Source organism: Ambystoma mexicanum, chromosome 1q, assembly GCF_040938575.1.
Source record: "Ambystoma mexicanum isolate Mex_15411 chromosome 1q, UKY_AmexF1_1, whole genome shotgun sequence".
NCBI classification, from domain to species: domain Eukaryota; kingdom Metazoa; phylum Chordata; class Amphibia; order Caudata; family Ambystomatidae; genus Ambystoma; species Ambystoma mexicanum.
Genome location: NC_090922.1, coordinates 1,273,257,196 through 1,273,284,193, shown reverse-complemented (window position 1 = coordinate 1,273,284,193; position 26,998 = coordinate 1,273,257,196). Strand labels below are relative to the sequence as shown.

At 42.0% G+C, this 26,998-nt stretch overlaps 1 protein-coding gene across 15 annotated transcripts in view; it reads right to left on the bottom strand.

Moving 5' to 3' along the window:
• Nucleotides 1-26,998, bottom strand: part of DAB1 (DAB adaptor protein 1) — a 4,845,894-nt gene that overhangs the window by 3,448,489 nt on the left and 1,370,407 nt on the right. The gene's annotated exons all lie outside the window — the stretch shown is intronic.

Sequence of the window (26,998 nt, the reverse complement as noted above, 5' to 3'; positions counted from 1 at the left end):
GAGGGAATGTGGTCCAGAACAATCCGAGGTAGTAAGACAGCTCAAAAGAAGCCTCTCACAAGCGCCCTGCCTAGCTTTCCCTGTCAGAAACAAGGAGTTTTTCTTGGAGACAGGGTTCTCTAATACATGCTTGACTGCAGTACTATAACAAAAGCATGACAAGGTCAATAAAGTAATCTCATATGCGAGCAAACCTTTATCCTCTGTGGAGGAAAAAGTCAACGATTGTGAGAAGACACTCCTGGCAACGGTGTGGGCATTGAAAAATTACCGCCCGTTTATCCAGGGGGAACACATCATAGTGGAGACTCCACACCAGCCTCTGCAATATCTCCAAAGTAACAGAATCTGGGCCGGAAATGTGAGTAACTCCCGAATTACTTCCTGGATTCTGTCAATGCAAGGCTTTCTGTGGAGGTCAGATACGGCCAAAACAAGAAGAGTCCCCTCGCGCAAGGTCTGGCTGACTTGCATGATTGTGCCAGAGAAAACTGTCTCGAGAACGAAAGTCTAAAAATCAAGGACAACATGGAGGCATACCTTAATTCCCCCCACAAAGTCTTTGAAGAAGACAAGTGTGAGGGAATGCCCACTGTTTATGTGGATGGATGCTCTTACCATGTTGACAACAACAGGGAAAAACAACTTGTGGCCGGCGTAGGGAATGCATGGGTGAATGAGTCCCCAGAACCCTCCGCTGGATACAAAATTGGTCCCCGAAGTAGTCAGGTGGCAGAGTTGATGGCTGTGCATCAGGCCATCCTCACTGCTGTCCAACATCAACTCCACGAACTGATCATAATCACAGATTCAGATTATGTACAGAACGGGTTCGTGGAGCACCTGGTTAATTGGAAAACCAGAGGCATATTATGTGCTAATAACAAACCCTTGAAACATGGGAAGTTAATTCAAAACATTGATGATCTGGTAACCGTGAATGGGATGACCATCTAATGGAAGAAGATCAAGGGTCATTCCAAAGTAGATAGACCAGACAAAACTTGTAATGACTTAGCTGATCAGCTGGCCAAAACCGGGGCCATCGAAGGGGATCTAATAGAGATTGAGTCCCTGTTGGGGTAAATCCAGGTCACTGCTATCACTAGGTCCCAGACAAATGCTCACAATGATCTTTCAACTGCACAATGGGGTAAGGAGACCCCAGATGCTGATTTGATTACGGCTCAGAAGGGGGATCCAATAATTGGTAAGTTTTACCAACACATTGAGGACCCCGAGAACTTCCCCTGACGGATACCGATTACATTGGGAAAGAGGACCTTAGAATCTTGATGAAATGTCCAAAAATGTTCTGAATCCAAGACGGTTTGTTGGTAAGGGATTCCCAAGCTAGCCATGATCAGTGGGTTGTCCCTACCTCATTCCGAAGCCTGATGTTAAGTCACGCCCATGATGCGGCCACCGCCGGTCATAGGGGGTTTCAAACAACACTTGAGATCTTAAGAGAGGTTTCATACTGGCCACACATGGGGCAGGACCTCGACCAATACTTGAAGGGGTGTCTTGTGTGTGCACAATTTCAGCCAACATCTCTCACACACTGTGCGCCTCTCCAAAAGAGGGGGATGACACTGCCATGGTCAGATTTGCTAGTCGACTACATAGGGCCCGTGATTTGCTCCTCTAGGGGAAATAAGTACATGTTGACGGTGACATGCTTATTTAGTAAATGGGTGGAGTGTCTCCCGGCCCCAAACTGCAAGGCAGAAACAGCAGCTGCCCTGATGATCAACCACATCTTTTCGTGTTTTGGTCTACCCCAGAGGATTGAGTCAGACAGAGGTAGCCATTTTACCAGCAAAGTAATGACTAAAATGTGGGAGATACTGGGGGTTAAAAGGAAGCTACACATTGCTTACCGACCAGCTTCTTCTGGAGCAGTAGAACGTTACAACCGAACCATTGTGAGCATATTAAAAATGTTTGTGTCAGATTCTGGGCCAAGTTGGGATATCCGATTACCTCTGGTCCTAATGGCCATCACATCTACCCCTTCATCTGCAACTAAAATGTCATCGTTTGAGCTGATGACTGGACACAGGATGGGCTTCCCCAGCATTTGCTCTACAGGACCCAAGAGCAAACCTTGATCAATGCCTCCACAACGCATGAGTTATTTGAAAATTTAAGGAAACACCTCCAACATGCTTTTGCCTATGCTCAGCGAAACCTAGAAAGATTAGCCAATAGCATGAAGACTCACTATGATTTGAAGACTACTAGGAAAGAATACAATGTAGGGGACCGAGTTCATCTATACAATTTCCAAAGGAATCAGGCCAAACAGCGGAAATTTCTGCCTACATGGAAGGGACCTTTTGAAATTGTAGACAAGATCTCCCCAGTCGCCTACAAGATCTGCATCCCCAAGGGAAGTTTGGCAGAAGGGGAAGACAAGTGGGTCCATATAAATCAGCTAAAGTCCCAGGCACACTCTGCAGCAACTGGAGGAGTCCTCTGCAATCTCAGAGGGGGCCGCTCCATAGTAATACAAGTCCAACCCTAAAATATTCCACATATAGCCTATAAAGTCCTATGATTCTTGAATGCAAATGTCTCCTGATGTATAAAATGTATATGTTCGCCCCACCATTAATAGTCTTGGGGAAATGTCTACGAATATGTTTCTGCTGCTTTTGCTTTGTCATCCTAGGAGAGATGAAACCGTGGAGACTGACCAAGGAGGACGACCCGGGGACCAGGTACAAAGATACGAGGTGCCCGGGGTACCGCCCAATACTCCCATCAGGACTGGAAAGGAGAACTGATCGATCCACCCTGATGGAGGAAAAGATGCTGAACTTTGCCATCGGCGGAATCGGAAGAAGATGAGGCGAACATCCCAGATCTTGCGAGTTCCATCAGTGAAAGATCAGAATGGCCATCGCAAGAGGGGGGGCTTGTGGGATGTTTTTACCCATGCATCCAAGCCCTACCACAGAACTGTGCATTACTGGCATTGAAAACATCATGACGGCCAGAACTCCCCAGAAAATGCACAGGGAAAACATGAAAAATAGGTTGCCATCCATTTTTGCCTTTGTTAATGTTAATACAAGAGACTATTGCCAGGCCCTATCCTTTGGCTACACACAGAGCAAAAACCAGTGCAAAGAAATATGGTGCTGTTCAAAATCTGAAATGTATTAATTCAAGACAGCTCCCAAAAAGGGGAGCAGTACCGGTGCTCGACACTAACCGGCGCTAGCGGTCTAAACTTTGACAGGAGGACTGTCTTTCAGGAGCTGACAAGGAACCTGAGTTAGCTGGAAACTTCAAAGCCTTGCTGGTTAATGAGAATTCTTAACACCTACTGTTCCCAGGCCCCACATCATAAGGCAGTCTGATCTAATTAAAGTTCAAGAGGCCTCTGTCCATGGGAAGCATTCCCACCTGCCCTTACCAGCAACAGCACAAGGAGATCACTGGTTTATGTTAACCATATGCAGAGTGGCACCCTGCTCTGCTGACCTCAGTCAACACAATAGACTCTTCAGCTGAAAAGGATATGCTGATTTGAGGTTTAATTGTCAACAGTTGCTCTGGGGGAAAGAAGACATTTGATCTCTGAGTCAAGCCAAGCTCCTGGGGGCGGACCCAGACTCAGATGTGAATTCCATTAAGGGCAAATGTATGTTTATTAATTTGCTTATAAAATATTGTATTAAGCTTACATAAATATACAATTTGGAGATTCTTAATATGAAAAATGTACCTACAAATTGAGACTAAGTTCAACTCTGTGTGATGTTCTGAGACCGAACCCCGGGATTTATGAATATTGTGGGTACGGTGTTTATGCTAGAGACATGATAACTTATATTAATATGCTCAGGGAGAGGGTGCAGGTCTGTGTAAATTTTGAGGAAAAACCAATATGGCGAACGTCACTAAAAAGCACAAAATGTTGTCGTTTCTAAACCCAAGCTCGTAGAAACATGTGCCTTGAACCAAACTGTACTTTAAGCAATCTGTGATGTGTACATGTAATTTCAACAACGTGTATATCTGGGAAACCTGTTAGTTATGAAAAATTCATTTTCTAAGTAAAAGCAAAGGGGCGTTTCTTCAATAGATTGTAAATTGGTAGCCCTGGATGACTCACAACTCTGTTCCCCAGTCAGGCGACAGAGAATCCTATAGCCTATCAGGATCCTCAGAGGGTTGGGCATAGAAAGTCAGCCTTCCCACTTACTTTCACAAGACATAAAAAGACCCACTGAAACCCAGGTAGACGGTGACTTTCCACTTTCTTGCGAAGCACTTTGCCAGACCAGACAATATCCAGAAGGACCATAGACTCCAGATAGACTCCAGAACTTGAAGCAGAGAGGCCTGAACCAAAAGCTGAATTCTTCTCAGCAGGCCTCGGAATCCAGCCACCTAACCAAACTATTCAACAGCCGGGCTGTGCTGTTCGCTTCTGGCTAGAACTTTTGCCGGAAACAAGAGACCCAGACCAGACCGCGTCGCCAGTGCCAGAACCCAGAAAGCAGAGCTGTATCCAGACAGCCGTGCAGTGCCGATAGAAGACCAGACCCAGACCAGACCGATGTGCAGTGCCAGAACTTTTGCCAGAACCAGAGATCCAGACTAGCAGAGCAGAGAGAACCGCAGCTAAACCTGTTGACCAGATCTGTGACGAGGCCCATTCCTTCCAAAATTAGGAGTGAGTATCCAGCCAGAGCGGTGCAAAACCAATCTCTTAGTTTAAAATAATCTAATTCAAACCATTTCCACCTATTTAGAACTGCATAGAAATCGTGTTTCCATTCTGTGATTTCGAACCTGTCAAAGTGTCATTTGTCTTTCTGAGCTTTACTATAATTTTGAGAATCTACCTCCACTAAATTGTCCGTATCTTTTGAACTGCACGTGCTAGGAATGAGATTTAACTTTCATTTTAAAGCTAAGATCCTCCGCTTTCCAACATGCTACTCCTTATAGTCTTTCCGTAATCGCCCTTTACACACTTGGAAAAAGTGCTGCGAATTGAAAACTAGCTCAATCTCACCACACGTTAAAAAATAGCTGTCTCTTGCTTGCATTGCTGAAATTCGTTTTCAACCTGATAATCCCTCCTGAATCATTGCTAGTGTTGACCTGGACTAATTCAAAGTAGCTGTCACCTACCCTGAATCTCCTAAAGGGAATTAAAATCATTTTTAGCATATTTTCACTTCATTGTAAATCACATTAAAAGTATTTCTGCATGTTTTAAAAGCATACCGGTTGCTCTAAGCTTGCTAGGGGGGGAATTGAATTGGCATTGCATTTGATTGTATTCCTGAAAATTGTGTGCTCTCCTTCCATCTCCTTATATTGCATAGGGGGGGGGAGTGAATTGTCAAAAGAAAAAGTGATCATATTATCTCTTGTGGAAACCATCTTAGTTTATTTCTGTGCTGCATTCTTTTCCATCACTGCATTTCCTTGAAACCATAAAAGCATTCTCAGCTACTTTATCCTCTCTATATCAACTCCTAAGTAATTAAAAAGTGTGCTAGTGTAATATTATCCATTGTTGATCACTGTCATATTCATAAGTGTGCTATCAAATATTAATTTTTTTATAAAAGTGTGATATATATCTTGTTTAATTTTTCAAATAAATCTTTTAATTTGCAAAACAAACCTACTTCTTGGCTCAGTGAGGTCATGGGAGGTCAAGGGGATTCAAAGAGAGGTGCGTTATACAAGGATTTATCATCCAGATCTATGAACTTGTCATAAAAATATATAATTAAGGGCTTCCCTTGGGCATTCCAGACTCGGCATTGACTTAGTTGGAGTGCTGAATTGAGGTCACTTAACACCGCATTGAGAGATTTCAAGATCGCCCTGGGCTGGCTTAATTTTTTTAAGACACTTGGGGTGGTGGATACATGCATATTGTTGCAGCCCAGCAGTAGGGACTTTTCCTTTTGTTCCCATGTACACGGCACATCCTCCTGGATTGACCTCCTCTTGGCTACCACCCCGCTAATGTCACTTGTTGAAGAGATGACTATTGTACCCAAGTTTTATATGACCACGGCCCGGTTAATCTGAAAGCCTGAATCTGTGACCTAGCACCCCTCAGACTTATTTGGTGCCTATATGACCACATTTTAAATGGCATGGCATTGAGGGATGCAATAGTAAAAGCCATTCAAAATTATTTCATAGAGAACCCGGCCAACCTCACATCAACAGCAATCATTTGGGAAGCTATGAAAACAGTCATTGGGGAGGAACTTGTAGCTCTTGAAGCAGCTTACCTCAAGTGTAAATGGGAAAGGCGATCCCAATTAGAGTGGGAACTGTCTAAGGCTAATGAGCCCAAAAAAGCCATTGGTCCCTACAGATTGCCCGTAACATATATGCTAAGGAAACAGCTCAATCTCTTTTAACCAAAAAGCATGAATACTATGCAAAGGGTAATAAGGATTAAAAAAATTTGGTCAGGAAACTGGTGAATTCTAAGCAGTGCAACTTCATAGCGGGCTACGTGACCCACTAGATAATGTGCAATATGCTGAAGATACAAAATTCCAGTTAGCTGTGTGCAACCTGACCTAAATGATGTCAGCACCACCCCAGAATCTGGCTGAACAAACACAATACATGCAAGAAGCCTCCCACCCACACCTTTCTCGTACTGAGTGCAAAGCCTTGGAAACCCAATATCCTGGGAAGATGTAGATCTTGCCATTAAATCACTGAAGTCCAGAGCCACCAGCCACCATGGATTCACTGTCAAGTTCTATAAAATGTTGCTGGCCCGACTTTTGACACCGCTCATGACCCTTTTTATCTCCTTCTGACAAACCAGATCCACAATCCCTTTCATGCTAATCTCCTCAACAATGTTATTGTTAAAACCAGGAAAAGACCCTAAAGATTGTGCCGCTTATAGACTAATTTCATTACTCAACATAGATGCGAATACTATTCCAAGGTTCTGGCCAATCGTTTATCCCAGGTTTTCCCCCAAATTATTGACCTAGACAAAATGGGATTTATTCTGGGAAGAATGACAGGGGACAATATTAATTGGGCTTAAGACCTATTTGAGGTAGCACCACCCATGTAAAATGCAAGCTGGTACTCTCTTAGATGCTACAAAGGCATTTCATAAGGTTGATTGGGCCTTCATGCATGTTACTCTTAAAGTATTCCGACCTGTGTTCTGTAACATGGTCTTAGCCAACTATAGCTTCCTGAAGACCTCTTTGTGGGCTAATCCTAGCTGAAACTGCACTGGTTACCTGGCCACCCTTTCTGATCTCGGGCCTAGGCCCCGCCAGTTGAACACCTGCAGTGCCTCCCTGGCAGCCTCCGGGACTGTTTTCTGTATCCCTACAGTCCCCCTACCAGCACTTATGTCTGCACTTACCACACACTTGCCACCATCTGGCCATTTTATTATCTTATTTATTCTACTATCCCATGTACTGCACTTTACCCTCTCCCCTCCCCCACGCACTTTCTCTCTCCCTCCTTCCCATGCACTTGCACAATTTGAATGACACCTGGCCTAGTAAGATCGTTGCCTGTCCCCCCTTGCCTCGTTGCACCTTGAAACACTTGTGTATAGGCGCGTTATAAATGCCATATCATATCATATCATATCATATCATATCAATCAAGGACATTCAGCCCAATCCCCCTCACCTGCAGTATGAGGCAAGGCTGCCCCTTGTTCCCTTTACTATTCACTTTAATAATAGAACCCCTAGCCAAGAGGATACGGAACAACCCCTCTATTGAGGGTGTGACAATTGGCCCCAGGCAGCATAAGTTATTCCTCTACGCCGATGACATACTACTTACCTTGACCAACACTCGGGCCACTCTACAAAAATCCCTTGTGGAATTACAATCTTTTGGACAAATGGCTGGCTTTGAAATTAACTACAATATATCAGCTGCCTTAGGGGTGGGACTAAATGCTAATGACTTTCTCAACTTACAACCGATTTGCACAATTAACTGGCATACAAAGTCAATACAATACTAAGGGATTCATATTGCAGCCTCCCCGTAGAAGCTCTAAGGGCCAATTTCCCATCCCTCTTTAGAGAATTAGAAGCCGATCTAAAGAGATGGTAATCTCAAGAAATCTTGCTAAAGGGACAAATTACGGCCTTTAAAATGAATCTCCTTCCACGGTTTTTATATTTCTGCAAGGCCTTACCAGTGGATATACTACATTGTCCCCTCTCCCATCTGCAACAGAAGTTGTTTCAGTTTATCTGGCTGGTTCGAAAAGCTAAAATCCCAAAAAGAGTAATAATGGGCAATGCACTTCTGGGCGCTCTGGGGGTTCTGAATCAATATAAATATTATGCTGTCCAGCTTGTGCGACTTTCTGCTTGGCAGACTTCTACCGCCACGCTGAGATGGGTTGACATTGAAAAGTCCAGGGTCCCCCTTCCTCTCCAACCTCTGCCACACATCCCCCACTTAGTACGAAAGTCTTGGCTATCGCTGCTTGCCTCTACGAAAATAACCGTGAAAACGTGGGATTGTGCTTTATGTCTTAAATTTATCCCAAAGGGCATAGGTCCACTTACCCCCATTTTATTTTCCATAACCCTTCCTTCACCTCGGGTTTACAGCCGGGACACTTTGGCCACTGGATTCAGGGGGGCTTGCTCACGGTGACACAGTTGTTTGACATTGGTCAGCCCCATATATTTGAAACCTGTAAAAAGGAGTTCCAACTGTCTGAATCGTACAGATTTACATATGCCCAATTTCATCAATGGATCATTCATCCCTCTGTCAAACTAGGGACTACACGAACCCTTGGGTTGAATGAACTCACCGTGCAAGAAGAGTACCGGGGGGGAATACATCTAAAATATATAAACTATTACAATATGACCTACCTGCTTCCCAACCCATATACATGTCCCAATGAGAGGGGGATCTTGATCAATCGATAGATGACCAAATGTGGTTAGACATCTGGGCAAGGAGCTACTCTTCCTCTTCTTGAGTGATGAACAGGGAGTGTGCCCTTAAGCTTGTACTCTGTTGGTCATCCCCGACACCATATGCAAAAAGCCTTGGACCTGACATGTTGGTGTAAATATGGAGTATAAGGCACATACTTCCACATGTGGTTGGACTACCTTCTATTTGGTATTTTTTGGTGAAATATAACCATCTATGTTGAGGACATCACCCACATTAGGCTCCCACTTCGGCCTGAGGCTAAACTAATTACCCAACTTCTGTTAGCCACTAAGATTACAAAAGCCCACACCTGGAAATCTCCTGAAGGTCCAATACTTGCCTTATGGTGGATTAAAATCCGGTACATTCTAGTGGCAGAGAAAATGATGGTGGCCAAGGAGGGCAGGCTACCTCAGTTCTTTGATATCTGGTCCCCAATCCTAGACTATGATTTTGACTTTCCAGCACTAACCCATATACCACTGCTATCAAGACTGTTTTTGCAGGCACCTTACACCCTCCACCATAACTACAGCTTTGTGGGGTTGCAAGGGAGGTTGGGGGATTGTGTGAAGGGGGATGTAGGGGTTCTATCTGACTCGCCATAAGTGATATTTTCTCATTGCCAGATACTTTATGTATGTAATGATTCTCCATGTCGCAACCGATTTAAATAAAGTTGTTAAAAAAAATATTTCACACATTAAATCAATCAACATTCCCAAGAACACATGCATTTTATTTTATTGTTGTGTTGCTCATTCTATTTAGACCATAGACGATGTGCAAGAAACCTATAGCCCCCGGAGAACTTTGCTCATTTTTAATTTGAGAATTTGATTTATTCTTGGCAAAATGCAGTGTAAAGTATTGCCATCCTATGTATCTGATTTAACAAAACTTGACGCAAACACGAGAAGAATGATGATGCTTGGTTTCCGAGACACTGCGTGTGTCTTGGACCCCCTACCAACATATGTGTGGTTCAAGGCTGCGGAAGAATCAATCATCTGTTTACAAAGCAACATCAACACATTCTTCTGTATTTCCCTCTGGCATTCTTTCACATACTCTCTAAGTAAACTGATACAATCTGGGCTAAACAAGAGCATTATTTCATGGTGGAATGATCTCATAGTAGGAAGGGTTTGATGTTCAAAGTATCTTTTTGAGTAATGTCTTTCACAATTTTGCATTTTTTTTTTTTTTAAATAGCTTTTACTGCTTTGTTTACTCACTTTGGTAGTCAGGTCGTTTTTTATTTCAATTGTCGTGTATGTATGTTTTCTTTCTTGCTAAAAGACATTGGCAGTTCTGCTTTTCCTAAATGCGGCTGAGGGGGAGAGTAGCAACTTCCACATCAGGCATCATTCCTTCTTTTTATCTTCCAAATGCGCTATATTTCAAATGTATCTTTCTTTCCATGTGCACTGCTAGGTTTTTTAATCAGTCAAAGGTGCCTTTTCCCAATTTATACAAAGTTACCATCTGCAGTCCCTCATGTTATTTCCCATTCATTGGGCATATCCATCAGTGTTAAGCTCTCAGGTAGATTCCCTTTCATTTGCGCACTTGTCTGTTTTAGTGGAGTTAACTAGGTCCATTTCTTTACATTTCACTAGTCCTTATGTCGGAAATCAAAGTTTTGTACTGGCTTTTATATTTCAATGGAACTCCACATTTGCCAGCTTCACTCTCGCACTAGTGGACTAGCATTGCCTCTCCATCTCTGTTCCTCTGGGGCTGTCTTTTCACCATACAGTCCAGTCCATCTTATTCTTTATATGCAGGAGGAGTTGGAGGATCAGAGAATCCCTGAGGACAGCTTGGTCAGCATCCTAGCTAACATGCTTTTTGTGGGAGGAAGTAGTAGAGATTCTGGAAGGTGAAAGATACAAGACCATCAGACAGGCAGCATGCCACTTCTAGTCCACATCACAACAGAAAATATTGCAGCTCTGGCATTGTTTGGGACATCATGCCAAGCTCATGTACTGCATGGATCCAACCTAAGATTTTTTCTGTTCTCCAAGAACCATTGTGTTTGTTGGTCACTGCTTTACACATATGTCAGATATCAAATTGATACCTGATGTATGGAAAGTCCTCTCTGTTGACTTTGGGAATGTTCACATGTTTTTTGGTTGCTACAAGATCACCTTGTAAACCATGAGATTGTAGCTGTTCAGTCAGTGCTGTAAAAGCCATACTTCTACATTGCAGCGGTACATTATGTAACCTAAACCACCAGTACAGTCACTTTGCATCACACAGAAAATTCCATGAATCGGGCCCACACAGTGTAATGTTTCAGTGTAATGTTTCTATTTACCACCAAATGATGAACCTGATATGTGCAATATCTGGTTCTACACACAATCTGATCATCACCAGCCAACCAAAGCCCCTTTTCCGGCAATTGCATTTTCCAGTGTGGTTTGTTCCACAAGTTTTTGAATATGCATTTAAGAATATAAATTGCAGTCCTAAACATTCACAAAGCCGTGATGTGTTGGTATAATTTAAACCACTAAACAAAAGTGCGCATTAACTAAGCACAGCTTGAACTGTGTTTGATATCTGCACCAGTTTCTCACCCAGTGGTTGGCTTAGTGCAGCAGAAGATCTGTGTGGTTGAAGAGCTGCCTCAACGTACAAACACTGTTTGCAAAATGTGTCCAAATCAGGTTGATCCTGCAAAAACATCCATGATTTAACATAAAGGTGTCTTGGGATATTGTGGGTCAGTGCTATGAATTAGTGAACTGTGCAGTAGGTAGTCATGAGCAATACGATTCATTATGACAGTTCAATTTAAGCTATATGCCACCAGAATAACTATTAAATATCCCACAACAAGCTTTCTCTCTATTTCATCATCAAGTGGGATTTCAAAAGAGCAGAGACTAGTTGATGAGTAAAAAAAGAACACAATGCCACAATGATAGTTTTCTCATTTTCAATAGCAAAACATACATTAACCACAAACCAGACTTAAAAAAAAAAAAATCACTTATTACATTCACAAACAGGAGATAATTAAAGTCTTGTCATGTACTGCTATTTAGATGTGTTTTACATGCTTAAAACCAACATATCGTTCAGTAGAACTTGGAAACTCTTCGTGGAGAGAATATACAATACATGCAAGGACCACTAAAGACACTTTTGTTCTAAGTTGGCTGTGTACCCCAGTGGATGGAGAATATATACATTGTTCACTTATTTGATTAGAGACATTGTCAATGAACGGGGCTAGCAGCAACGTTTAGATAATATTAGCTTTGAGACCGGAAATTACCCATCGCTCCATAGGCATCACATAGCCTGAGTGCAAACCACAAAGTGATACCAGGCTCTAGCATACCTGTATAGCAATAGTACAATTCCCAAAGTGCATGCCAAACACGTTAATGTTGGACTGATTCTTTTTTTTATCAAAGTGGAAAGTGTCGCTGACCAAATATCTTTAAAATATAAAACCTACATCACAAATAATCTGACAACAAAATGCATTACCATATATGAGTGTGAGACACTTTTTCATAGGTCAGTCAGTAGGTCAAGAGTATGCCCCATTCTGACCCAGGGTGATGCTTCATATAACGTATCTTAACTTAGAATCATTAACATCTATTTATGTATTTATTTATTTATATATTGGGTATGTATAATGCACCTATACAGCAAAAGGTGTTTCAAGGCACAACAAGACAAAATATGGGGTGGATGAAAAAACAAAAAACGGTCCTACTAGGACTTGTGTCATTCGGATCGTGCAAGTCAAGTAACAAGAAGTGCAGGGCAGAGGGGAGGGGAGAAGTGCCGGTCAGGAAGCAAGCACCCATGGGTTATGCAAGTGCCAAGGGGAGGCCAGGTGGACAAGTGCCAGGGAATGCAGAGAGTGCAGAGGAGGAAGGTCTGTATGCTACGTGTGAGGGACAGAGCTGGAAGGGCACAAAGGGAGGAAGATACACCCGGGCGAGTGCAGGGGGGAGGCCAGGAAGGGTAAGTGCACATAGGGGTTGGGGCAGGCGACACCACCTATACACACACAACTAAGATACAACTATATTACAGGGGAAGATGGATGGATGGATGGCCGAATGGATACATGTTTGGGTGGATGGAGGAAAAGCATGACACAAGTTGGAGGATATGGTTTACTAATCTAACCTAACATATTGGGCCTCATTACACGGTAGGCGGTGGACCAAGACGCTATTAACACCTTGGTCCATGCCGGTAAAATACCGGCACCGCCTTGGAGGAAAGTGGAAATACCGCCCTATTCCAAGGTTGGTGGGGCGGTAATTCCCCCTTCCCCCATTGCCCTTCCCCATTTTTGCCCCATAGGGCTCTATGGGAATGGGGAAGGCGCTAATTATGGTGCCGCAAATTGCGGTACCGTAATTAGCACCGTGGTCCCTTTGCGGGTTGGTTTTTAACGCCTGATAAACAGCAGGCGTTAAAGTACCAACCCGCAAAGGGACCTCGTAGTAAGGCGGTAAGGGTTTACCGGTACCGGTGCCCTTACCGGTACCGGTAAACCCTTACCGCACTACGTGTAATGAGGCCCATTGTTTCATCAAACCAATCCCCTGTTGGTTTGTTGAGACTATAATACTGGTTGATTAATATTAGTATTGTAATGTAAAGCAAAATAAAATTTTGGAGACCCATCAATGAACATTACCCAAACAGAGCATCATGTTGGCGCAAGTGTTGAATGAAATATCCACAAAAGGCTGCCCTGAAAAAGATGTCTTCAGTGATAACATTGTTTGGGGGGATCCTCTGCAAGACGAGTATGACAAAACAAATTCCCCAGCCATCAGATTGTTTTTTATTTTGAGCATACATTTACAGTTCTGACAAAAGCACCAAGTTGATATATAATCCAAAATGACTGGGTTGAGGAACAGGAATGTTGTCTTCACTGCCATTGCCTTGCATGTGAAGTTCTACTCTTTGCTTCTCTGTTATTTATTACTGTATATCCTGGTTCAACCATAAAAACATGCAAAGTCTCGACTAGACTCTGAAGATACTAGTGTACAGGCGGTGTACACTGGCCAAAGTGCAGGTTTTCATTGACACAGTAGGACCACTATATATCCTAAGGAAACAGCTCCCTCTAGCAGTGACAACAGGCACAGTTATGAGAATTGGCATTGTCTCTATGTAGCCTAAAGCAACAGCTCCCTCTATAGGTAACAACAGGAGAAGCTACTGCATCCGACAAACATACAGGGACAGACATACATCTAGCCATTTATTATATTGTTAGATTCGATTGGTGAGTCATGCATTATTTTGTAAAATGGGTAACCTATGAGAACAGTATAGCTAAATCATGCATTAGCAAAAAGCATGATGGATTGGGCAACCATGGAACTCACATTATATATAAAAATAAAAGAAACAAGATCGATATACCCACAGCATGTTTATCACAGAATCTGCAAATACTATACATAGCAATGCAGTTATTTTATAGCAAACATGTTCATTCAGTGAGAACAACCCTCTAGGTGCAAACACAGATAATACATTGACACTGAAGCTGGCCCCGTTGGTATGTAATGGAGGAAAAGAGTGTCTTCAGGCTTGTCGTGGGGACTTGCGATTGCCTAAAGTTGTTGAGAGATCATAGAGGACTGGCAGCCAAACACATACACAGCAGGTGTGATATTTGTTATGATATAAGAGCAGTTAATGTTATGGCCGTGCTGACCAAGGCTGTGCCATAATGTTCAAGACATGCAAGTAAGTGATGCTTCAGAGAAAATAGGATCAGAGTGTTTTGCAGAAGTGTTGTGTTGACTATCTCTATGAAAACAGTCAGAGGGATGGCCATTCCTATTTGAATGCTGTGCAGAATTCGGCTGCTATAATGTTGACATTCAAAGATTTTCTACAATACCAGTCTACATACATCTGCTCGTTTCCATTAATGACAAGCACTGCAAGGGTGTTTTAAGTGTTGGGGTTTGTGTGGATATAGGATACCTCTAGATATTTAGGGAATTAAATAATGATTACTCATGCGGGTGTTATTAATAATTATGATACAGCAGTAGTCAACCTGGAAAAGAGAACTGAGAAATGGAACCCCGTTTCACTATCTGTGGCTGGCTGGTTGTATTTAATAAATGTAATAGAATGTCCTACATACCTGTATTTCATTCTTAATATTCCTATGCTTTTACCTAAAGTGCTATTTTCCCAGTATTCAAGAGCTGTTGACGAGATCATTATGTGAAATGCACAGGTTTAACTGGATACATTGACTCTATTATATGAGCATGGCAGTCCAGAGGTCACAGACCTGGGGTAGGTAGTATTGGCTGTTGGCAGAGGCACACTGAGTCTCATTCGGGTTTAGTGGATATGTGGCACACTCTCATGTTCCCATTAAAAGGGCCGCTATAGCCCCTGTTCTCCAAGAGAGTGTCTGGGTCCGCAAATAACATTGTTGTATTAGTCATATTGATACTCAATCTGTGTCAAAAAATGCGTGCATGTGATTGGTGGGAAATAGCTGAAAGGGTAGCCACTAACTACTGTGGAGGGTTCCCCTCTTTTTTGGATTCTAACTTTAGCATCTTGATGAGGAAAATAGAAATAGACAAGATTGGCAATTTGTGTAATGGCGGCAAATTCTTAACCATTCAGACATTTGAGGAATGTGGTGCAAATACAACACCTGATTTGATAATGTATCCATGACTGAGAGACAAGATCAGGGAGATGTTGCCACCTTTCCAAAATGCCCTTCCTGGATATGCACTGTGTGACTGTGTGTTTGGGGGAAAGGGATGGCTTGTCTCTACGTTGTACAGCATGGTGGGTGCAAGTGTCAGTGAAAACCTAGATTCTTGTAGGGACAAGTAGTATTATTAGTAGAAGTAGTAGTAGTAATAGTGTGTCACTTGTATAGCATCTTTCACCATTACTATGATCACAATGTGCTGTAGGTTTAATGCCTTCTGGGGACCAGAGTCCAGGTATGAAAAAAGATTTGAGGAGGTGCTAGTATGCGTGTGTGCATATTGGTCAATGCTTAAGATGTGAGGGGTTGCCAAGTCTCTGTGGAGCTGTCATGTGGATCGGTGGTGATAAGTGGTCTAGAGGGGGTAAGAGAGAGTGGGATAGAAGATATGTATGCAACTAGGTATCACATTTTTGATGTGAACAGTAGCTACATTACTATGGCAGAGGTGTTGTGCAAAGTGTCTTCACCTGGTGTATGATAGCAGATGCATGCGGGTTTGCGGCCCTGCCTTTGGCTGATTTGTCTATGCATGGAGAGAAAGAGGTTAAATGCATGATTTACATTCTAAGCAGTGACTCAGAATTAGTATGATGGGAAAACTCTAAATCTACTAGCTGTAATGTAGGGCTAGATTCTACATGCTCCTAGGATCGGTGTGATGGGTGCCATTGGCATTCTTCTAGGTTCAAAATTGGGCTATAGTCTATATTATGCATGATTCCAAGCTTCACTGACCTTCTTCATTTCACCCGGGGTCAGTATCCGTGGAGTTCTAGCTTGCATTAGACATATCAGAAGAGTAGCAGGGGTACATTTGTTAGTAGATAACATGTCCATGAACTGCAGAAATATGTATGACTGTATGAAATGTATGCACACTGTATGCAATTTAAATGTGCACATCAATATCACGATATACACAAGCAACATGTTTGCTTTAGGTGTGGGCACACAGTGCTGACATTGTGCACTTTGCCTGACCATGTCTAGCCATTTCAGTATTTTGGCAAGCTATGGCTTAAATTTTTGAAAAGATTGGTACCTTGGTGATCAAACCAATGTCATTAATATGCCGTGTGGAGCCGACTGATAATGCCCCATATTCAGGTCAGGCTTGCATATGCGTTAGCTAATTGAAGCATGGTGAAAACTTGGATGTAAGAATAGCACTGAAATAATTGCAATGTAACAAAGTAACAAGGATAAACTGGTTGTGGCGGCCCTTCTTTTTTCATGTAGTCCTCCACACATATTGTGTGAGCATAAGTACTATGAAGCCATTCAATGCAGGGCTTAGCAAATGCCTTTGCAGGGTTAATAGAAGCACCAACCCTTGACTGTCCAAGAGATAGTTATAGTTTGTCCTTGAATATATTCATGATGCAGAGTAAGTAGCAACTGTAACTCTAAACAAATATACAAATTGGAGTTTTTTAAAGTATTGCTGTAAAAATGCTGTGAAACATAAGTTCTTAGAATATAAAAAATCATCTAAAATGTGTAACTTGGAAAATTACTCACATTTATAGCCAAACAAGGATTAAGCAACCGTCATATTTCAAGCATCATTTTTAAAAAACACACACATGACCACTTGTAAAAGACACAGTGTGTGTTTTAGAGACGTTAAAGTGTATTTAACAAAGTTAATCAGTTTTCTGCTAATTCAACGACTCTTAATATCTGCTCTTGAAAGTTCAATGTTTGCCTCAGGAGCAGAGCTTGGGATTAGAAAATTGAAATATTGCTGGGTGAAGTAATGTAGTTATTAAAAATGCCACGGGCTCCATTGTTATTGGGTTTGATGTGTTCACCGTGGAATTTTATAAGCCTTTCCGAGGCAAATTAATAACAGTTTTCTTGCATGTATCACAATCAGAGTAGGACATAAAATACCTATAACGTAGAAAAATGGCTATGTTTCAGTATTTGAATAGGGCCATACACTCTATGTGTAGTACCTCTTTTGCACCTCATTCCGTTTATATAATTTTTATTTTACATTGTTATAGAAAATAAGGTGTGGCGGTGCTATGATATGATATCATAATTTATTTATATCGCGCACAAGTGTTGCAGACACCTGGCCAGACATAATGCATGAGAGGGAACATTATTATATGCCCTCTACCTGAGCATCCACTTCTCCCAAACCAAACTATTTATACAATGAGGTGAGTCAAAGGCTGCATGAAGTTTGCTCAGCTTCTACTAATCTAGCTCACGCAAGCTTGAGCTTGCAATGTGAAAATATGAGGGGGTGGGATGAAGGATGGTTGAGTAAACAGCATTCAGAATGGCAAACAGTTAAGAGGGGTAATTCACGAAATCCAGACAAAGAGTACTGTCAAATTGGCAATGCGCTATCCACTAGGTAGCACTCACGTATTGATGCCAGTCAAAGGAGCAGTCGTAATCTTAACTTTCCAATAGACATTATGGCTATGATGTTACTTGAAAAGTGTATGGAAGGAATCCATGATATATATATATATGTGTTACTCAATGATAACACTTTTAAGATAAGGTTTTCAATTTGCTGGGGGATTTTTCTAATTTTTAAATATTATGATGATAATTTCTGTAATTGATACCCAATTTAATGGTACTCAACATACTGATCACAGAAAGATGCACTTTTAAGTAGGCCCTGTGTGGATTCAACCTTAAGTAGTTTAGGCTCCATATCAGAGATGGATTCGCCCAATGAGCTTTTTCACAGGGCTGAAGCAAAAGCAGTTTATAGGTGTATTAGTTTAGAAAATGCAATGGATGGTCTAAGGAGGGGGTCCCCAACCTTTTATGCACAATGAGCAAAATTGGCATATCAAATTAAATGGTGAGCAACATCAATTTTTCGACGGTACATATCGGCGCACAGTTGGGGGACAAATTGTTTGCAACACAATTTAGATATGTAAAAAGTTAAAACTGTGTATATAACATTTAATTTGCAGTAATTAATAGTTATCTAGACCACGTGCTATTCTAGTCAAGGAAATGTGCAAGGCCTTTAACTTTATTTGACGTTAAGTGGTTGTTTACAAGAAATGTTGAGGAAATTGAGTGGTCAGTAGTACATATTTAGACATATAGGACCAGTCCATCTGTTCAAAGATAGAGTAGGAGTAAATAAACATTACCAGGGGTTTCAGGTTCCCAAGCAAAGTACTAGTGCAAATGTATGGACAGTAAAAATGGCCACAAACGAAGCACTGGTTTTTCAGGTCTACTGAGATTCTGCCTATGATTGTATGGGATCTTTAATGGCAAATGCGGCATTCCTAAGCATGCAAGATCGGCAATACTGTTCCACAGTAGTTGATGAGTGTATTGTGGATTTTATTTCTTCAGGAATGTTACGACATGTTGCATTTCTTATTGATCAAAGAGTAAACACAATCCTCTTGACTTCATTTTCCAATGGCCAGTGTAGGCACCATGAAGAAGATATCTGACATCCAGAGAGGCTGGTTGGCGATGCCTACGCTCGAAAAGGAGGCATTGGAAAGAATTAAAAATTCACAAGAAGTTAAGATATTCTCTTAAAACTGTTGAACAGTTCAGAGGCCACAAAGGAAAGTGTCAGTTTGTTTGAGTCTTTAGGATAAACTATCCAGGACAGAGCTATTCGCAAACGGTGCCCCCAAGTTCAGGAGTTCCAGGTTATAGAAAGGGATGCACCATGGTTCGATGCAGATTGTAGAATCTCGAAAAGAAAACTGAACCTTCATTTAATGAGGGGTGTGTACACTGCTGGTCAGATTTATAGTTTCAAAATGGCATAAAAAAATTGCCTTAAGACAAAAAAGAATTTGAGAAACAAAGGGAACTTTTTTGAAGGACACCAAATCATTTTATGTGTATTGCTGTTGTCAAAACAGGCATTATGCCATCCCCAGAGACAAGTATTTCTTGGACCACCAGCCCCTCACAGTTATAAGCCAATTCCCTTACTTTACATTGGGGCTCAATACGAGTTTGGTGGCATCTCAGCGGTACCGTTACTGCCACTTGGTCCAGCGGTATCACTGCCAGATTCCAAGTGGTGGTTTGGCGGTGTTAGTCTCCAATTATGGAATCCGTAGCACTCCAGGGTTGATTTTGTCTGTATTTGATTGATAGAAACATAATGTGGTGTCATTTAAATTTTATTGGAGTCTGTGACAAATCTGTGGATGCTGTCCCTTCTCCCCTATGAGGGGGACCATTACCATTGGGCCAGGGTGGTACGTCCTCTGTACAATAGTTCCCCTGAGGGTGGTGCACAGGGAGAGGAACACATGAAAGAGGAAACCCCTCATGGGACTAGGAATGACCCTGTCCTGAGAACTCAATATCCTCACAAATCACCAGACCCTAGACCCCCCCCCTTCTTATAACCCAAAGAACAACCCCTTCCCTAATAGGCTCATGAGCTATAGGCTACCTGCCATTTCCCTAGATAAGTACTGGGACTATGAAGAGCACAACTGACCCAAGGGAGATCAAGGGTAGAAATACTGAGATGAGGAAGAATGGAGAAGAGTTGAAAGATATGCTGTTGACAACCACTGAGACAAAGAAGATGCATGGAGGAATGTAGAGTGTTCCACATAACCAACATGAGCATTCTAGACTACTTGGAATAAGTACTGGGATGAAGAGGAGGAGCGGAGGCATGAGGAGTTCTCCTAATAATCACAATGGGCAGTCTAGGTGTTGCTGACTGCTGATTGGCTAATGCAGAGTAGAAAAGGAAGAGGGACTCAGGAAGAAGTTGTCTAGTCCTCCATGAAAGAACTGCAGGAGCCAGCACTGTGCAGGAAAGTGCAAGGAAGCACACCAGGATGCCAGAATGGGAGCTGGAAGGTCAAGGGCCAGTCCACAGTGGAAGGACCGAAAGGCGAGCTGGCAGAAATAATTCTCCCAGTGTTCCTGCAGACAGGGGAGCATGTGAAAGGAAGACCACGCTGCCATGGGAAAGATTGACACTGCAGTGTTCCTGGGCAGACCAGAGCCCACTACAAAGGGGGAGCACTCGGGCTGGCTGGGGGGAAACTAAGACGGTGCAATCAGCATCATAATAGTCACAGTATCTGGCAGGCATGTGAACCATGTCTGTCCCCCAACAAGAGAAACTTAAGGGTCTGGGACCCACCAAACGACAGCAACATGAGTCCTCTTCCTTGTGGCGGTACTTAGGATGAAAGGGCTCCAAGTACCCACACATAAAAAAAGGTGTCTGGGACCCACTACACGAGAACTACACAAGTCATCTTCCTCGTGGTGGTACATGGGAGAAGAGAGATCCAAGTACCCTCACGCAAAGAAGGGGGGGTTTGGGACCCACTACATGAGAAACACACAAGTCCTCTTCCTCGTGGTGGTACTTGGGAGAAGAGGGCTGTTGGGTGTCCTGACCCACGTTTGAGCTATCATGCTGCAACATTTGGTGCTGTGGGCTTAGAAAATCCAAGATGGCCAAAAAGCCCACATGTGCGCCAAAATACAGGAGAACCACGCAGTTTGTGCACACTAAAATGGTTGCCTAACTTGCCACCCACCAGTGCGAGCAGGATGGGCCGGGGTGCCATGAGTGAAATGTGTGCCAAAGGAAAAAACACGATTTAAAATCACCTTTTGTTTCCCTGAATGCCAGCTCAAAATGCCTATTTCAAACATTGCAACATATCCAAAAATCTCACTGAACACCAGCAGACATCTGGCAGAATGAAGTATGTGTGCATACAAAATCTGGGAAGTTGAAGAGCCCCAAAACAATGTTCATAACAAGACTGGCTGAGCTCTGCAGTTCTGCAGCAGCCTAACTGAAACTGGATTTAAAACTACCAAAAATAGAAAATATTTAAATTAACTGAGTGACCTACTTTTGAGTGTCACATAGTTTGTCACTGTTGAAATGTCATAGTTTAGAACTTAGAATCAGTGTTTTAGCTGCATGTGTAAAAATGGTATGTTTGATTTAAACTGGGAAGAAAAAGTGACATGTTAGCTAAATTCTGGCGTAAAGGAACTCAATTCTGCCTGAAAACTTCCCCCAACTGGAGTGAAACTGGATCCACAGCAGTTCCCAGGCCTAGCTGCCTTCTGCTGCCCACACTAAAAGGATATGCCATCTCTCTGATAATTGGATTAGGGGTGGAGTACCTACAGACTGCAGGAGGTTGAACAGCAGATGGTTTATTGGGGGGGCCGTAAAATAGCTTCCTCTTGGCAGAAGCTGGGAGGGGCAGGGTCTCTGAGCTTGGCAGAAACTGGATAAACTGGTTTCTACACCATGTGACCTGAAAAGACACACCCCTGTTGGCCAGAATATGATTCTAAGAAAGATGTATAACTCACAGTGCGGACTTGTCAAAATTATTTAAATGATACCATAATTCTTGTGATTTTTCTGTGCACGTTTTAAGACGCGTTGGGAATTTGTGTGATGTTCTGGGGCAAAACCCTGCTATTTATTGACACCACATACTCTGTGTTTAAGCTAGCGACCTGGAAAGTTACTGAGATATGTGTGGGAGGGGGGTGTCCATGTGTATAAATCTGGAGAAAAATCTGATGTTGCAAAACCCACTAAAAAGCACAAAATGATGCCATTTCTAAATGCAAGCCCCCAGGAAGAGCAGAGTTTGAACAGAGTATACCTCATGTGATATGTGATGGGTGCATGTAATTTTAAACAAATGTGTACCTGTGCAAATATGTATTTGGGTCAAATATAGATTTGTGTGCAATTTGACAGGGGAGTATCCTTTCTGCAGACCATAAAACAGCATCACCATGACACACATTTCCTTCCCCCAATCAAAGCAGTGCGGAAAGCTTGACCAATGGGCAGTTGAGAGAGGGGCTGGCTAGTGATGCTGCAGACACACCCACTTTCAAAAGACATAAAAAGAGCCACTGGAAGCTAGAGAGGACATTCAAATCCAGTTGCTGCAACGCGCTCTGCCGGACCACACAACATCCAGAAGATACCAGATCCAACACTTAGACTTTAAAACTCCAAAGAACTTGATTCAGAACTCAAATCAGAGGCTAAAACCCACAAACTGAGGACTCTTCTCAGCAGGCCTCAGCATCCAGCAAACCTAACAGCGGTAGCAGCATCCAGGAGCCGTGCAGATCAGCGCTGTGTCCAGAGAAAGCTGTGCAGAAAGATCCAGGAGCTGTGCAGAGACGCTGTACCCAGAGACCAGACTGTGCCAGAACCGGTGCCGGACAGAACAAGAGACCAGATCGCTGTGAAGTGCTGTGTGCAGAGACCGTCCGGGGCGCAACCAGAACCAAAGCCATCTTGACCCGATCCGTGAGACCTAGACCTTCCAAAACAGATTGTGAGTACAGCTAGGACGGAGTGAAACCAAATCTCTTAGTTTCAAGTGATATAATTCAATCTATTTAAGCTAAGTAGAACCGCCTCCTAACTGTCACTTGTCAATTCTGAAGCTGCATAGCTGTCACTTGTCATTTTCAAAAGCTGTCACCTGTCATTTCAAAAGCTGTCACCTGTCAATTTGAGTTACTTTAAATTCGAAAAACGACCTTTACAAAATTGCTCATATATTTGGAACCGTTTGGGCTAGAAACTTGCTTTAACTTTCCTCTGAAAGCTTAGAATCTCAGCTTTATTAGAAACCTAGAATCCTTATACTTGTGCCGTAATCGCCATTCACGCATTCGCGAATTTTGCCGCGATTCGCGATTTGGTTAAAAATCCAGCCACGTGTGAAAACAGCAGCTTCCTTGCTTTCCTTTGCCAAAAATTTGTTTAACCTGCTAGTTACTCCTAGATCATTGCTAAAGTGAGCCTGAACTCATCCCAAGTATATTTCACTCACCCTGAACCTCCTAAAGGGAATTAAAACCATTTTCAGCATATTCCTCACTTCATTGCCAGCACAGATAAAATAATTTTGGGCCTGTGTTTCAAACTTCTGTAGTCTAAGCTTGCTGGGGTGAACTGAATTACATTTGATTGCATTTCTAAGAACTGTGTGCTCTCCTCTGCATCTCCTTACACTGCATTAAGGGGGGGGTGAATTGTCCAAGAAAGTGATTACATTGTCTTTTGCTGAAATCCTATCAGGTTATTTTCTGTACTGCATTTTCATTCCACATTGCATCTATTTGAAACCATAAAAGTATTTTTGCTATCTTATCCATCCTATACCCACTCATCATTGATTATAAAGAAGTGTGCTAGTGCCAGACTATACATTATTGATTACTGCTCAGATTAGGTGTGATATTCAATGATGAATTCATTATAAAAGTGTGATATATATATATATATACTGTTAATTTTTTTTTCAAATAAACCTTTTAAACTTGCAAAACAGAACTACTTCTTGGCTCAGTGGGGTCAGGGGGATTCCAAGAGAGGGGTGTTATATAGGGGTAGTCATCCAGAACTCATGAACTGGACATAAAGATATATCAATAAGGGTTTCCATTCAGTATCCCAGACTAGGCATTGACTTAGCTGTAGTGTTGAATTGAATCCTCTTACAGGGCTCCCAGTTCCCGAAAATAAAGAGGAGTTTGGGGCCCAATCCCATGAGAATAAGGGAAACCACAGAGTAATTTACTAAGAACCCTACTTGGCAGGGAAGTGAACCAAGTTGGCCCAAGCGGAAAGAGAGAGACACAGAGATCTGGGACCTACAAGAGAAGGAACCAGGACAAGGGAGTCGTTGCCCCTGGTTGTTGCGAAGTTTGTGCAACAGAGAAATATCTAAGAACTTTATGGAACTTTGTTTTACATTTAAGAACTTTGGGTTTGGAACCTTTGTTACTTGCAACTCTTTGATTGGATCTACAACCTATTCTTCTGAATTAAGAAGACCTTTTGTTTTTAATAGGGTAGTCAATAGTGTGTGGGATGGAACTAGGCTTCGGACTTGTGACAGTGGACTATTTACTTTTGACAAGACATCCTGACAGTTTCCTTAGTTTTGGTTGAGGAAGGGAAACCCCTCTTAGCTTTAGGGAAAGGCAAGAGTTTCCCCAGTCCCCGACCCTTTTACTTTCAATAAAAGTATATGTCAGTCAACATGAGCCCACTGTGTCCGAGTCCTACTTCGACATTCATACAGGTCACTAATGTTTTTTTAAGTCTTATCCAACATGATATGTAGACATCTCAGCATCTGTCCAATATACACGATTGTGGAACTATACATTGTTTTCCAACACCAATAAAGGTGACAAGCTGAGATGTCAGTTGGTCCCAATGTATTCCTTTTGGATGTTGATTCTAGTACTCCTCTTAGGACAGTTAATCCACCCTTCACCTGAAGGGTTCATTTTATAGCATGCTTCCTTATGCAGAAGACACAGCTATTTTGGACTTGCCCCCAGCAGGTCTCAAACAGGGCCTGCTAAACCCAAGTTACTATTTTGGGAATTACAGTTTGAAATTAAATATAATAAAAACAAAAATGATGGTGTTCAGGCAAAGGGTGAAACCTTTTAGCTAGTTTTTAAATGAATGTAGAGATGAAGGGACAGTCTCATTTTTATTTGAGCCTACTATTCTGAAAGAGCAATGCTTGCGTCAGTCATTTTAAGAAGTTAGCTGAAAAGGCATCATTAATGAATAAATGGCTTTTTACATTGTTATTTCATGTTTGCGGCATTCTGATTGGAGAAATGTCTGGAGGTATATAAGACAAAGGTCTGCTCCATAATTTTAAGGCCGCAAAATCTAGTGTGGTTAGAGCTGTCATTTCCTGGAGGAGTTGCAAAATAAATTCCTGTGCCAAATAGCAGGTCTCCCTGCAGATACACCTGCTAGCCCCTTGTGAGCTCAATTGGGGGTGTTCAATTTGAAAGTGTCAGGCCAGTTAAGAATGTTCCTTATTTTTTTAAAGCACATCTGGTATTTTCTGCTAATCATAAAGGGATTTTCAGTGCAAGTGCGATTGTAGCCTCCCCTGGTGAAGAGAAATACTTGTGGTTATGGGCGGTTGTAAGGCACTGTCCATTTGCATAGGCATGGGATATACCTAAATTTGGTGCATTAAGCCACCTCAAAATAGTTCCAAAAGCAAGAGCTTGTCCGATGGAAAAAGAGTCAGATGTCCAAAATATACATAGGCTGCCCACTTTAGCCTTATATGCAGACTTACGTGCACATATAAGATGGCAAGTAGAAATCTGTGAAATACGATCCTCAGAATGCAGGAGGCTGGTGGTAATGGTATGTTTAAATGTACCCACTCCTCAATTAATTAAGAAAGTGTGCAGGCGGAAGCACAAAGTGCGCTTGCAAAATAGGAGTCAAAGATTTGGTTCATCTTCTGTTAATTTGCCATTGTTTCTCTGTTTTGCTTAAGCGTGGAATGCATGGGAACTATGTTCTATATAATTAATTGTAATGATCAGACTTTTATATATAGCAAGTTTGAATATGCTTTTTTATTTTGGGCTTCTTCTGTGTGAATTATATGAAAAATATGAAACCTGTGCTTAAATATTGCTGGCTTAATGGAGAAATACAATTAAATATTAATTAGTACTTCAGGTCATTACATGGTAGGGTTTAAGATCACTTCATTGGGCCTTTGGAGGTTACCTCCTGAGAATTATTTGGGAATGATATGGCAAATGCTGTGTTTTAAAGCTCCAGGAGACTGTTGCATTGGTGAAAAAGTGGTTAGGAATCAAAATCATTTCTTTCTCAATTATTTGGAGCCGATTTTCTCTGGTCAAAAGGGATTCTACACAAGACTTAGTGGCAACATTGGTCAAACCTTTGAGCATTTGATGAACACTTCATAGAGGGGTGTTGTGGTATTAACTAAGTATTTGAATCAATTAATTGGCTTGTTAGTTTAAACCTATTAACAATAACTTAATTGGATTGGAATACAGGGCAAATTAATTATGAAAAATGTGGCATGCATTTACCGTATCTGCCCATTAACCATGTGCCAGATGGGCAGAGGATCAAACGATGACCATTTTTCCACTAGGACACGATTTAATAATAAATACAGGTGTCACCAAAATGAATATTGTCCATAAATATGCATGGTGGCATCAAACACAAACCTCATTTGTACAGAAAGTGTGCATGCACATTATTTAATAAAGGAAAGTTGGGTATGCATACCACCTCCTTGTCCATTATGCTCATACTAGCTGTACCAAGGAACAGACTATGCCAATTTTCTCCATGACACAAACATGGTTCAAATATTCTACTCATTAATACATTTGTCAGCTGGGAAAAGTAACTGG